At 43.9% G+C, this 14,682-nt stretch overlaps 1 pseudogene; it reads right to left on the bottom strand.

Moving 5' to 3' along the window:
- Positions 1-319: 319 nt before the first annotated feature.
- LOC124662667 lies at positions 320-14,618 on the bottom strand (annotated as a pseudogene).
- Positions 14,619-14,682: the final 64 nt, after the last annotated feature.

Below are 14,682 nucleotides of genomic sequence, written 5' to 3'. Positions count from 1 at the left end.
TGTTGGCTTTCCCAAAAAGAAAGTTGTCCTAAACGAACAGCTGCAACATTCGGACTGCCCAGCTCCCTTGGAACGCTACTAAGATTGAGAGCCCACATCCAAGAAACTTCTTCACTAACCCAAGCAGCATATGGACGAACAACTTGCACACACAAGTTAAGAGGTGTCACTCGCACATTCCATCCATACACAAGTTCAGAGTTCACAAGGAATAAATCGATTGATGTATCATCTCCCGTCCGCCTCACAAATCCGAGTTCAAAACCAAGCTCTAGCTAGACTACGGCCGGTGCATCCGGCCGATGGATGTGCCGATCGATCACATCGCGGCGGCGCTCCAGACTGCCTCTTGGCCTTCGCCGCAGGCGTTGTGGATGAGCTTCATCCTGTCCACGGACCTGCAGACCCCGCTGCATGACCAATCGAAGGACGCCGCGCACACGTTCCCCGCTCGCTTCTTCCACTCGCAGTCTACAAAACGCACGGCCGCTGATGGGCAAAAGAAGATGAAATAAAGTTGAACACTGTATGTAGTTGATCATGCTGTGCATCTGTACAAAGGTGACAAGATGAGTTGTTAGCCAGACCTGGAGGCGTCGCGCAGCACATGCTCCGGTCGTCGACGTGCTCCACCTCCAGCCCGATCAGCCACGCGCCCAGAGAGACGTCCTCGTTCGCGTACCTGTGCAGGATCGGCCTGGGAAAAAAACATCATCGGATCGGTATCACGCGACAATTAAGAAGGATTCAAGCGAAGAGACACAAGTGTTTAGAGCTTACTGGTTGACGGAGATGTAGGCGGCGAGGTCCTTGGAGACGGCGTAGATCTGGCCGGTGGCGTGACGGAAGTACTTGTTGCCGACGTCCCCGAATTTCCAGTACTCCGGCTCGTGGTACTTGACTCCTCTGCGAGCCAGAACATGATGGACGTCGAGGAATCAGCAGTGTACATAAATGCATGCTCATATTGGCATTCAGTCATTCACGCATGATTACCTCTGTGAGAGAACAGGCCCGGACTTCATGCAGCCGACGTACACCCTTGGTCGCGCCCTGTACTTGGCCAGTCTACTTGTCAGCATCCCTGCAGATAATAAGATCACGAATTAATGGGCAAACTCGATCCATCAGGAAATTAACAAAAGAATGCATGACATGGCATGCAACGGCTGTCCAGTTCCAGTCCAGGTGGGCGTACCGAGGTTGACGTGGACGTCGTCGTCGACCTTGACGTAGAAGTCGGCGTCCCAGGTGGCGACGGCGGTGGCGAAGTAGATCCTGGTCTTGGAGGACAGCTCGTGGTAGCCCTCCACGTGGTCCTCCAGCCGCATGAAGTCCTTGTTCTCCGCCTCCTCCGCGTCGATGGCGCGGTCTGCCGGCCCACCGCCCGCCGTCGTCCCGCTCCGCCCGATCACGAACCGGATCACGATCCCCTTCTCCTTTTCCAGCCTCCTCAGCTTCTCCCCTGCAAGTGCGACCTATGGTGAGAATCTGTTGCGTTACGCCGGTGACAGGTGCATGTATAAAAGTCGGTTACCTGTGGGGACCCAGGTCTCGCGGAGGGAGTCGCGGCGCTTCTTGCTGCTGAAGGCCGTGTTGATGCCGATCACGACCAAGGCCTTCTGCGGGACCCTGGACGATACGCCGGCGCCGGCGCCGCCGGCAACGCCGCTCCTCGCGCGCTCCACGGCCAGCTCCATCTCCAGCGAAGACACCGCCTTATCCAGTGACCTGTAGTGAAGCATCCACGCACGGACACTCATCAGACCACCGCCGCTCGCGCGCAACGCGCGATTCACATGGGCCACATGTGTATCGCACGATGAACACTGCATGAACTGGTTAGAGGAAGAAGAAATATGCTCACCGAATCGCGTGGTGCGTCCTGGACACCTCGTTCATGATGCCCTTGGGATCATGGCTCTCCCCCAGCTTCTGAAAGATTCAGTTGAGAGCGAGCATGTGATGGAGTTAGCACATAGAAATAGATATATTTTTAAATAGATATATGCACGCGCGCCAAGAATTATGAAGATCGCGCGAGTTGGCTCAATTTGATCGATGCTCGGGCATATGCACTTACACGGTCGTCGTCGCATCCAGAAGCAGAATCCGTCTTCACCTTGCCCGACGGCAGAAGCGACACCCGGCCGCTGAGCAGCAACCCCACGACGAAGCTCGCCACGCAGAGCGCGGCCACGGCCTTCCCCGTCAGCGGCGCCCTGCCCCGCGGCAGCAGCTTCTTCTCCAGCTGCGGCTGCGCCTACACCATCGATACATCAGACGCACAGTTAGTTTCACCATAGCTAGGAAGCTACCATCGATCATCAGGATCGCACGGACACGCACCATCATTGGCCAATCTTGGTTGCCAGAAGCCCAGAAGCTACCCGAACGCGTACATACGCGTATGAGAAAGGAAGGAAATGGGTGGCTTCTTGATCGGGCACCTGCGGAACGAGGTGACTTATGTGCCGGCCGGCGCGTGATGGAAAACGCCGGTCATCTGCCGGTCCCCGGGCGCATGCGGTTGCGGTTGCACCGCGAGGGGGTTCAGTTCGGAAGGCCAGTTTGCGTGAGGCGCCCCTCATGCCGAGCGCGTGAGGACGAGACTGGCTGGCTGGCTCACTCGCTGGTGCGGTAATTAACCGTGTGTTTGGACTGCCACCAAAAGATTATCCTGCCAATAAAAATTGATTGTTGTTTGGATAGTTGCTAACTTTTTAGCTTGTCAATGCTTCACTACCAATTTTAGTTCATTTTTTTAGCCAACGTTGACCAACATATGGATAAAGAATAGTTTAGCCAAAATATTGATTAGTAATAGTACGGAATTTTGGGCAAAAACGCCTTGTCTTGGTCGGCTACCGCCACCGCACGGCAAGGAAATACTCCCTCCATCCTTAAATAAGTGAACATTTAATTTCAAACTTTATCTATAAAAGAGTGTATTTCTATCCTCTTAGTGCACTTTAAAGTAGCAATAATTGCTCTTTGTTTTTTTGCATCCACTTAGCTTATTGGAAGTGAAACAATTAAAGAGAACTTAGATGTTGATTTCCATCTTTCTAATGTATTTCTCACTCCACTTCATAATTTATCTTGAAAAACCCACATGTACAAAAAAATGATAATCAATACCACATATATTCATACTAACAAATAGTGCATGGTAGAGATACATAAACTGACTCCAACGATAACAAAATAAAATCTAAAAGATAGTAACAAATATACGAAGTTTTCAAATTCTTTTTTCTTCCAGAACACAATCTTGTGCTCTTCTGAAGGCAGCCAAAGATAGGTAACGAACCATAGACCTGTAAATACTGAAAATTCTCCCATAATTTTTTGAGCCGCAATGCCAAGGCTGCATGCACGCACGCAACCATTAAAGCAGTCATTCAACATCGCTAAGAGTACCAACACTAGTATGTCAGGGAATAACAACCGACTAAATTTGTCGTTGTCGATGGAGAGCCGACAGTACGAATCACCGTTGTCGAGGACGTAGCAGCCGGGACAAAAACTGCAAGGATAATCCTCCTCGCGGCAACAAGGACAAAAGATCCAATATCGAACTGGCGAAGCAAGATCTGAATGCCCATACCTAGCAGATTGTAATCTTTCAACAACACCATTAACGCCGGGAAGGAGATCTCGTCGTCGAACGAAAGCCCGAAGATCACTTCTTGCAGACGATGCCATCACCATTGAGGGAAAACCAACAAGAAAACGACTACAAGAATCCTATCATAATTTACTGAAAATACTATTTTTATTGAAAACTCCACACATAGATCGGGTTCCCCACTCCTCCTGACGCCGGCCAAGTCGACCGGAGGAGGGGGAATCGATCTATGGGGCAGCGGCCGAAGAGGAACAGGAGGGTTTGAATGATATGGGCTCATTAATTTTCTCTTCTCTATCAATCCACATGTACATTTATTTGTGGACGGAGAGAGTACGGACTTACGTTACAGTTGTCAACCTATATATATTCATTTGCATGGTCGAAGCATATGTTTTACGTTGTGGTGATGTACTGACGTACAGGCACGGCTGGGTAATACCATATGTTCAACGCAGTAGAAAAGGAGATTGCGTGAGGCGCCTCATGCCGGTGTTGGTTGGAGCACAAGAAACTGAAGATAGCTGTGCTTTCAGTAGAGAACGAAATTGCAGTGCTTTGAGAATTGTGATCGAGTCAAAGGTCAGGCTGAAAAAGAATCGCCGTGCTTTGATGAGTCACAAAAAGAGTTACAGAGTCTGCTCAACAAACGTATCGCAAAAGCACCCGTGGTTAATCGTAGCATGTGATCGATAAACACAGCTCAATTCCAAACCAACTGAAGTAGAAGTCAATTTGCACCTAAGAACGGCCGTTATTTGCATGGTAACTCAACAGTACATACGATGCGCTCTCCCCCAGAGAATATATTTGTGGTATTCCCAAGTTGCTACTTCACAAAACCCAGCAAGCTTTCAGTCCTAGATTACAGTTTATGTGCCGGTATATACAGTGCTGGAACTCAAATGGAATCCATATGATAGTACCATGCGCCAGGAACAACCTTCAACTCAACTTCTAATCCCAACATAGCTGCAGATATTGGGTTTAGGGAGCCCGCCAGACAACGAATCTGTTCTGCCAATCATTAAAATTTCATGACAAGCTGCAAGAACGGAAAGATTAAACATAAGCCTTGAGTTTCTGGAGAGAGATACAATACTCTTTTTCATCTACTGGTAACACATCATACCTTCAAACATAATGCAGGAATATGATTTCTCACTCATTTTGTCCTCAACATATACTTCTCTTATTAAAGGATTCCATTGTCAGGTTAGCAGTGAAGGCCGGGATGGAATTCATCTTTCTTATGAAAATCTCGACCTGCAAAGTATGGTTAGATCATTACAAGCGGTTAATCCAGCTTTGGCTCAGCATGAAACTATACAACGTTCCAGAGTTTCCTTTACTTTGCAGGAGTGCTAACTTCACCGTAACTATGTGACTAGGTCAAGCAACAAGACCAAATATTCCATATGCAATGTCACAAATAGCTCCGTTCCTTACTCAATAACACAAGACACACCTTGACTGAATTGCAATGTTTTCCAATATTTTTCAGGAGAACTATATCTATCTAATCACCTAGCCTAGTTGATTGCACAGTAATTTGTATTAGATAGCATACTTCAATGTGCAATTTAGTCAGTACTAACACTTAAAATCTAGACGTCAACTGGACCAAGTCAGTTAAGCCTCATACTAGCTCTTACAACAGTAAAAACGCTACTCCCTCCGTCCCAAAATGTAAGGCATCTAAGGATTAGTCAAAAGTCAACGTTTTTTAATTTGATCAAGTTTATGCATAAAAATATAAACATTTACACTACTGAATCAACATGAATAGATTCACCATAAAATATATTTTCTTAATATGTTCATTCGATATTGTAGATGTAAATATATTTTTCTAAATATTTGATCAAAGTTAGTAAAGTTTGACTTTTGACCAGTCCTTAGATGCCTTATATTTTGGGACGGAGGGAGTACATGTTATTGGTACAATAACTCAGAAAAGAAACATTCCAATGCAATGAATCAGTCGGATACCTGCTGAGCAATCTCTTGTTGAGACGTGTAGCCATTGACCTGTATTTTTTAGTGCTGTCAAACAAATGTTCCTTTAAACTATACAAAAGAACATTTCATCAATGAAATAAACCTACCACGATATTGGTGCTTCCTGATTCATAGACAAACTCAAGTTTTTCATCATCGCTTTGGGCATATACTGATTGCAGCGTAAATCGTGTTACGTGGATCCCATTTGACTGCTGCTCATCATTCATCATTATCTAAAAATCCAAAAAATAAGAAAATGATGTTTTAACGGCCGAGTGTGACTTAAGAACCAAGTACCAAGAAAAAATTGGAAGCCGCAAAAAATGAGAATGGTGGCAAAGCGTCATATTTGCTATGAGATTACGTTGGCTTGATAATTTAATATGTGTAAGCAATTGAACATATCATCATGCAAGAGATGGGAGGATTTGGGAGCTTTTTAACTGGCATATGAGATCTACAGCTTTGAAGTTGGGCCTGGAAGTTAGACTCTGAAGATAACCAAGGGATGCAAACTGGACTTTTTGTTCCTTATTTCTCATAAATGCATGACTCTTTTAAGCCTCACTCTCAAAAGCAGGATATGAAGAGAAGCTCACAACTGGAGAACAGTCGACTTGGAACAGTGCATGCAAAAAATACTGTTACTACAAGTAGCTGAAAAGTAAGATGTCTCGGCTGCTAAAAGAGAGTTCTAGGGCTACTGCACAGGTACGCATTACTTCTTGAGATCCAGATGGCTAACAGAAAAGATTGAAAGAATTGACCCCACGGTCAACTTTGTAATATTATAAATACCTTATAGCCAAAAAGCGAGCAGCAAGCCTTTCGGAAGACTGAGATCCTCTCAGAAAATACTGCCTTATATCTGTTTCCAAGCAGGTATAAGGTCATCTCCAACAAATCAGTATATGTAAAGCTTATAACAGATATGAACTAATAAACTAGATTACCTTTCTTCACGTTTCTCTAGTGTGGCAACTTGATTTTTAAGCTGTGCTAACTTTTCAGCAACATTTACATCTACTACAGTTCCATCATCTGCAAGTAAAGTAAATATCCAAGTTATAAATGCATTCAAAGAAAAACCAGACAAGGCCTCTCAGAGCTTGAACATATGAAGCACAGGATATTAGCAATGGAGTCATCCGGCAGAAAATGCAGATGTCTATCCTCGTTATAAATGCAACTAAGTCAAAGAATAGGCTATCAGAAATTGTAGAATGTGCAAATTTACTCAGGAAAGAAGCTGAAACTAATAATTAGATAATAATTCCCATGCGGAATGTCGAACTGAAAAGCTGGAGCATACAAGAAAGTCAAACATGCAAACAATATGTTGAGTTCATGAATAGTAAAAGTAATTCATAAGATTACTTACCAGCTTGTCCTTTTAGTTCTTCGATTGCCTGCAGCCTCTCTTTTGTTTTCTTTAACTCAGCTTGCAGTGTTTCTATTGTCTGCTTTGCTTCACTATCCACGGCAAGAGTATTTACCATACGAAGTACTTTTGTGCTTGAGGCAGAGTAATCTCCATGACCCAGCTGTCAAATATGACACCAAAGAAGACATAGAAGCATACAACACAGAGCATATAATTGTAAGATAAACTATTATACTTCATGGTGTAACTCATAATTGTCAAGCTTAATGCACTAGCCAACGCAATCAAAAGTCCGAACTGATGGAAAGGGTTAGGATATCCACTTATATATCTCAACAATATATATCTCAACACCCCTCCTCACGTGTGACCGGAAGAAGAAAAGAGGAGGTCAACACGTGGAAAGCAGAATAGCACACGTATGAATGATCGTATACGCGGCGGACATAGGGGTGGGTAAATATTGCGAGAACCAGGACTCGAACTCGAGACCCAGGGCTCTGATACCATGTCAAGCTCTGATACCATGTCAAGCTCTGATAACATGTATGCATGAAGCTTGACATCACTACGGGGGAGCTCCAGTCTGCCGACGGCCGCCAGCCGTCGGCACAGCAAGGAAGGCCGTCGGCATAGGCTGTGCCGACGGTGACCGTCGGCGTAGCGTCGTCGGTATAGTTCTGGTCGGGGACTGCCCGATCACCGTCGGCACAGACTGGCCGTCGGCATAGATTGTTGTGCCGACGGTTATACCGTCGGCATAGTATTTCAAAATTTTCCATTTCTTTTGAAAAAAGATTTAAAATATTTTTTTTGAAAAAATATATTTTTTATTTTTTTCAATTTTCTTCTTATTCTTTTTTACTTGTTAATCTTTCACAATGCTTCCATGAAAGAAATGACGCCCTTGTTGTTAATACTACCATATCAATCATATTAACCCTTTGACCGTGCCGCCACATCTCTATATTTTTTAATTCGAAACAATTACTTAAGTAAACAACAATGAATATATATAAATAATAATAATATAGAATTTGAAAAACAATTAAATGATTTAATTTTTGTCTTTTTATTTAATATGGAATAATTAATATCAGTAAATATGAATTTGGCAAATAATATGTCTAAATTGATCAGAAAAATAAGAGGAATACAAATATGACATATTTGGCACGTGTGTGGGTCCTAGGATGGGAAGCAAGGCCCTGGACGCGGATTTCTAATCCGACCCATGGGCGACCATATTTTCATTTTTAGCGTGCCCAAACGGTTTTTATTTGTGAAGCAGCTACATGGGGCGTATTTTAGTATGACGTGAAACCTCCGTGCGATGATAGTAGACCACCTACGCACCACCTATCACATGACATGTACACACGTTAGCTATTTGAGAATCCATGCGGCTTTCGGCGGTGTCCCGCCGATTCCGCTGGAAACTGACCGGATTTGAACTAGGGCTCAACTATCCGCCACTCCAGAAATTATGGAAAAAATGTTTTTAGTTCTACGATGCATTATTATATGTGCTAATTTTTGTCCGTTTAGTTTGTTCGCGAATGGGTGCACCCACACGCCCGGTATGGCGATACCGCATGTCCCGGGGGTCCTGTTTTGGCCAGATGGCAATTTGAACGAAATTAAAAAATCTCACGGATCCGCGTGGTGTCATTTTATATGTCATGGTAACTATTCCATTTGTCAAAACTGGGATACGGCAATTATTTTGAAAAACCCTTCACGAAAAGGGCTATCATGTCCTGAGTTCTATGGATTTCAGGGGAAATGAGGTGGAAAACGGCCTTGGCATGGAATAGTTTCCCGAAACAAGGTCATATTTGGCACGTGTGTGGGCCCTAGGATGGAAAGCGAGACCAGGGGTGCGGATTTCTAATCCGACCCACGGGCGACCATCTTTTCATTTTTAGCGTGCCCAAACGGTTTTTATTTGTGAAGCAGCTACATGGGGCGCATTTTAGTATGATGTGAAACCTCCGTGCGATGATAGTAGACCACCTACGCACCACCTATCACATGACATGTGCACGCATTAGCTTTTTGGGAACTCATGCGGCTTTCGGCGGTGTCCCGCCGAATCCGCTGGAAACTAACCGGATTTAAACTAGGGCTCAACTATCCGTCGCTCCAGAAATTCCGAAAAAAATGTTTTTAGTTCTACGATGCATCATTATATATGCTAATTTTTGTCCGTTTAGTTTTTTCGCGAATGGGTGCACCCGCACGCCCGGTGCGGCGATTCCGCATGTCCTGGGGGGCTGTTTTGGCCAGATGGCAATTTGAACGAAGTCAAAAAATCTCACGGAGCTGCGTGGCGTCATTTTATATGTCATAGTAACTATTCCGTTTGTCAAAACTGGGATGTGAGAATTATTTTGGAAAACCTTCACGAAAAGAGCTATCACGTCCGGAGTTCTATGCATTTCAGGGGAAATGGGGTGGGAAACGGCCTCGACATGGCATAATTTGCCGAAACGAGGTCATATTTGGCACGTGTGTGGGCCCTAGGATGGTAAGCAATACCCCGGACGCGGATTTCTAATCCGACCCACGAGCGACCATTTTTTCATTTTTGGCGTGTGTGAAAGACATGAAACCTCGATCATTATAGCTCATTTATAAGAAAATTTATTTAGGTATTTGAAATATTCTATTTTTGATATTTTTCTATGATAGATCTTGTTTTTCTGCAAAATTTGATATATTATACTTATTTTTCTCAGTTAGAATGATTAAGTTATGCTTTTTTGAAGACTGCCGTTGAGAAATAGGAAAAAGCTATGCCGACGGTTTAACCGTCGGCACAGTTCTGTAGTGGAAAAAAAAGGAAAAAAATGTTGTGCCGACGGCCAGACTGGTCTGTGCCGACGGCCGAAGCTGTGCCGACGGTGACCGTCGGCACCTCCAGCTCGTACCGACGGCCAAATTAACGCCGACGGTCATCCTCGTCGCCGCGCTCCGGAGGCTACTGTGCCGACGGCCCCGACATTTGGCCGTCGGCACATCGCCTGGCCGTCGGCGTACGGCAATTCTCCCGTAGTGATGGTATCAGAGCCCAGGGTCTCGAGTTCGAGTCCTGGTCCTCGCAATATTTACCCACCCCTATGTCCGCCGTGTATACGATCATTCATACGTGTGCCATTCTGCTTTGCACGTGTTGACCTCCTCTTCTCTTCTTCCGGTCACACATGAGGAGAGGTGTTGAGATATATATTGTTGAGATATATAAGTGGATTGGCTAGCCCTTTCCATCAGTTCGGAGTTTTGGCTGCATTGGCTAGTGCATGAAGCTTGACAATAATTTCACCCACAGCTAGTTATGCTGTTGGAGCAAGATGACATGCCTAGTTAAAACTTTCACCGTACTACAAAAGATAACACATATGAAGAAAATAGTCTGCTTCATTGAAGTTCAAAGGAACATAGCAATTGTTAACTCGTGATTTGTTTACAAGGCAGCATATGACAGAAGCCCGCACAGCTAGTAGCTTAGGTCTGCTGAAGAGAGAAGCTAGATTGGCCACTCGCTATTAAAAATTGATCTACATCCGTACCTTTGACTCGAGTAATGCCACCTGAGAGCGCAGTTGATCTCCCTCACGCTCCAAAGATTTTGCTTTTCTTGCTTCAATGCTCAACTTTTCATTCTTCAGATTGAGCTCTGCATTTTTTTGACTAATTAGTGTTCTCTGCTCGTGTAGAGAGCTCTCTAGTTCTCTTACTACCTTTTCCATTTGAGATAGATCTGGTTCCATTTTCTGCATTATTAATCGGAAGAGGTATTATAAATTAAGAAAGTTATAATGGCACATACCCTCCAATATTAAGAATAGAAAAGTTACTAACCTTAAATGATGTGTCATCTCCGTCCCTAGATTTTTGGCTAGATAACATGGTATGGTCTTTTCGTAATCTATATCTTTCTTCACTGACTGCAGTAAGCTGTTCAGAAGAAACAAGTCACAAAGGGGAAAGTAAAGCATGCTAATGTGAATTCTTGACCTATAAATGGATGAACAATCAATGTAAATATACAGAAGATTCTTCACCGCAAGTATTTCTTAAGATAGCTTACGCAGCAAAAATGCTATGGGAACATGGGACTACAAGTGTACTTATGGTATGCGTTATAGACGGAAAAAAGGGAAACATAGGTCTCAGTTTAATCCTACATGTGACAGGGGACAGCAAAACAATACCAGAAGTTCAAGCCGCTTCACCTCCCTGCTAGCACTTTCTGCTCTCTCTTTGGCAAGGGTAGCTTCACCTTCTGCACGTTGCTTGCTGATCTCAGCAAATTCTAACGTAACCTCCAATTCTTTCAAACGTGATGTTACTTCACCAAGTTTATTCAAGTCTGTCAATGCTTGCCTGTTTAACAGTTCAAAGAACAGTATAAGTCTTAATGGGACAGGAGTACAAAATGGTACCTCCTTGCCAACAGCACCATTCTTTCTCTTATGTTTTGAGCAAAAGTTATATCAAATTTATCAATAGTACGATCATAGGAGAAGATAGTAATCTGAATAGTTTTTAATAACAATGAACTATATAAGCATTTTTTTCTTTTGTCAAAGTGATAATGGACATATACCGTTGCAAATCTGCAAAGTTGCTGTAAGAAGACACATCAAGTATGTTGCTAAGTAATGATGTACATGACGCTAATTCCAGCTCCAACTTATGTGCTTTCGCTTCGATTTCTCGCAGCTTAGATAATTCGGTTTCGGACCGTTCCCTTCGTCCCTGCTCCTCCAAAAGCTTTTCACTTAGCAGCTCAACATTTGTGTGGACATATTTTAGCCTTCTAGCTTCATGCACTTCTTTTTCCTGGATGTGTAGAAATCATATAGGTAAAGGACTTTATTTATTTTGGAAAATTGCATGGCAGATTATTATTGAAAACCCGTGACAAAATTACATCATGCACTAACAAAATGTTTCAGGTGGTGTAGCGACCCATGAAAGAAGTCATCCAATCAAACAAACATCTGTGCTAAAATTACAGCTTCCTACATAGATTGAGCCCTTTTTTACTTTTTTGGCAACTCAGAGAGCCACGTAAGACAGCAAGAACTCTCCCTACATGTATCCTGGATCAGTGATTAGTTCTAAGAATGATGTAAGCTTACAATAGATGCGAAACACTGATAGGTTACATATTTTTATGACATTCATAAGATTTACTTTCCTTATCAAAGAGTAAATGAAAGAAGCATCCCATCAAATATTCACATAACATCAACTGTCATCAAGGAAAATTCAACTTTTCAAGGCTAAATGCTCACATAGTTTCGGAGCTCCTCTTGCAAAAGCTTTATTAACTTCTGATCATCAGTTGGATTACGCTGAACAGACAGAGCACCAGAATCCAATAACCTGTGCTCTCTTTCGTTCTTTTCGCGAAGACACTGACCAAGAACATGAAATGTTAATCACTCTATCTGCCGTACCAAAATGTAAAACAAATGGGCACGAGTATTTGCATCTGATGAGAACTCTCACAGCAGGGAAAGGAGTGGGAAATATTGATCAGCACGTCAATCAATAACTTAAATTACCTCGTATAATTTCTTCAAGTCCTCCAACTGCTCAGTTAACATCTTTGCTTCCTTCTCAGAGTTTTGGGCCCTCAGACTCATTCTCTCCAGCTATGACCAGGCATGTTCAGACAGATAAGCTAACATGCAGTGAAAAACCGATGTTCACAAGAGTAAGAACACAAACCTCGGCATTCAGTTTAGCGATGCATAGTTTTGAGTCGTCTTGCATATATGAAAGTTCCTTCTTAAGGGCTTTCTTCTCCCTTTCTGAACTTTCTGACAATTTCTTCAAAGTCCGTTCCAACTCCTTCACCGACTCCTTCGCAGATGCTGCTGATGTTTCGGCACTAATTCGAGAATCATTCTCTTTATTGAGTTGAACCTGCAGGACAAGCAAACCTATCATCGGTCATGTCAATTGATAAACAACGATATGGCAAAGCACACTAAAATGTGACTACGTGACCAGGTTATTATCACAACAACAAAACGGAATTCATTTGCCAAAGGGAAAGATTTTTACACCTCAAGTTCCCCTCTCTTCTTGACTTGATCTCGGTATCGTTCCTGATACCCGTCGAGCTCCTTCAATAGCCGTTCTTGCAATGCACTCTCCCGCCCTTTTGTTGCTGCTAGTTCTTGTTCAACGTAGTTCAGTTTTATCCTTGTATGTAGTCCTTTCATCCTCTGAAGTAATAAAAAAACAAGATAGTTTATCTGCTTGTAAAAACAAGAAAGTTATATACTGAAATCTGATAGTCAGTTAATCTTAATGGTGCCCATACAGTGAATGCATTGTGTCTGAATGTGGTTACATTGCAGTCTGTAGTGTATGAATTAATTGCATTGCTAGCAGTATTGCATAAAAGAGCAAAATTTTGTGTAGTTGTTTTTCTGTAACCTGTCATCCTTGTCTTCTTTTCTTTGCACCAAAAACTAAACAATTCTTTGTTTCCGAAAATTGCAAGAGCACACACAGTGTACATGTGTCCTTTGTTTTTGAATCTGGGATTTGGCTGTTAATTTTGGAAGAGTGTAGACGAGTAAGTCAGAAAGGTAACACCTTACAATAAATTAGTCGTGCCTGTTGGGACTTGCTCATGAGGATTACCATTTATTTACTTCGATATCAGGCTATTAGATATTATTCAGCATTTAGCTGGGTGTCTTCACACTGAAATTTAGTAGGATGGTTAGCTTTTATCACAGCGAACTGGTGCTTCATTGGTCTCTGGTTCTTCCTGGTTTAGAGTTTTTTCAATTCATGTTAGGAGTAGAAGACAATATATTGCAGATTGGTATACAGCAGGTCCATTGACACCTATATTTTGTAAACAAGCTGAAGTAGTTCTAGTGGGAATCTAATAGAATCAAAGGCTGGCCAGCTTAAAAAGATACAGACGCGGGATAGTTTGCATGTCGAGCACGTACAGAAAATTCAGTAAGAGCACCACGATAATAAAGTTGTCCATTGATACCTACATAGAGGAATGGAAGTGGTGCAGGGTCAGATACCTTCAGAGGTAGTCTGACTTCGAGGAGCAGTGGTGCAGGGCGCCGGCGTCCTCGATTCAGGCAGAGGCGTCCTCGCGTCGGGTGAACGGGCGGCGCGACATTGAAGATGCAGGGCGGCGTCCTAGGGCGGCGGCGTTGGGGATGCAAGGCCGCGCCTGGCTTAGGGCGCCGGTCGCGTAGGGCGAGGGCGTCCACGCATCGGGCGGGATTAGGAGGGCTCGCGCTAATGGGTAGTCGAATTCTTTTGGCTAAGTTCCAGCTGCGGTTGGGGATCCTACATGGAGAGTCCTTGTCCATGCTCTGCTCGTTCCAGGATGCAGGGAAGAGGCCCAGCTAGCTAACACACGGAGAGTCATCCCATATAGGACGCCGGCAGCCCCGCCACCATGACATCGTCGCCTTGGACGTTGTTCGCAGAGATGAGGATGTCGTCGGGTTACACACGCCGGCAGTCCACGATGTTGTTGTCTTCGGCATGGGTGAAGATGGCGTCGGATTGCACGCCGGCAGATGTCGTCGCCATTGTCCGTGCCCGGGTCGGTGGGTCGGACGCCAGCTTTGAGTATCATGGTGCAGCATGCATAATT

This window comes from Lolium rigidum, chromosome 6 (genome assembly GCF_022539505.1).
Source record: "Lolium rigidum isolate FL_2022 chromosome 6, APGP_CSIRO_Lrig_0.1, whole genome shotgun sequence".
Classification (NCBI taxonomy): domain Eukaryota; kingdom Viridiplantae; phylum Streptophyta; class Magnoliopsida; order Poales; family Poaceae; genus Lolium; species Lolium rigidum.
Note: the sequence above shows the minus strand (reverse complement) of the source record. Positions and strands in the feature narration are given on the sequence as shown.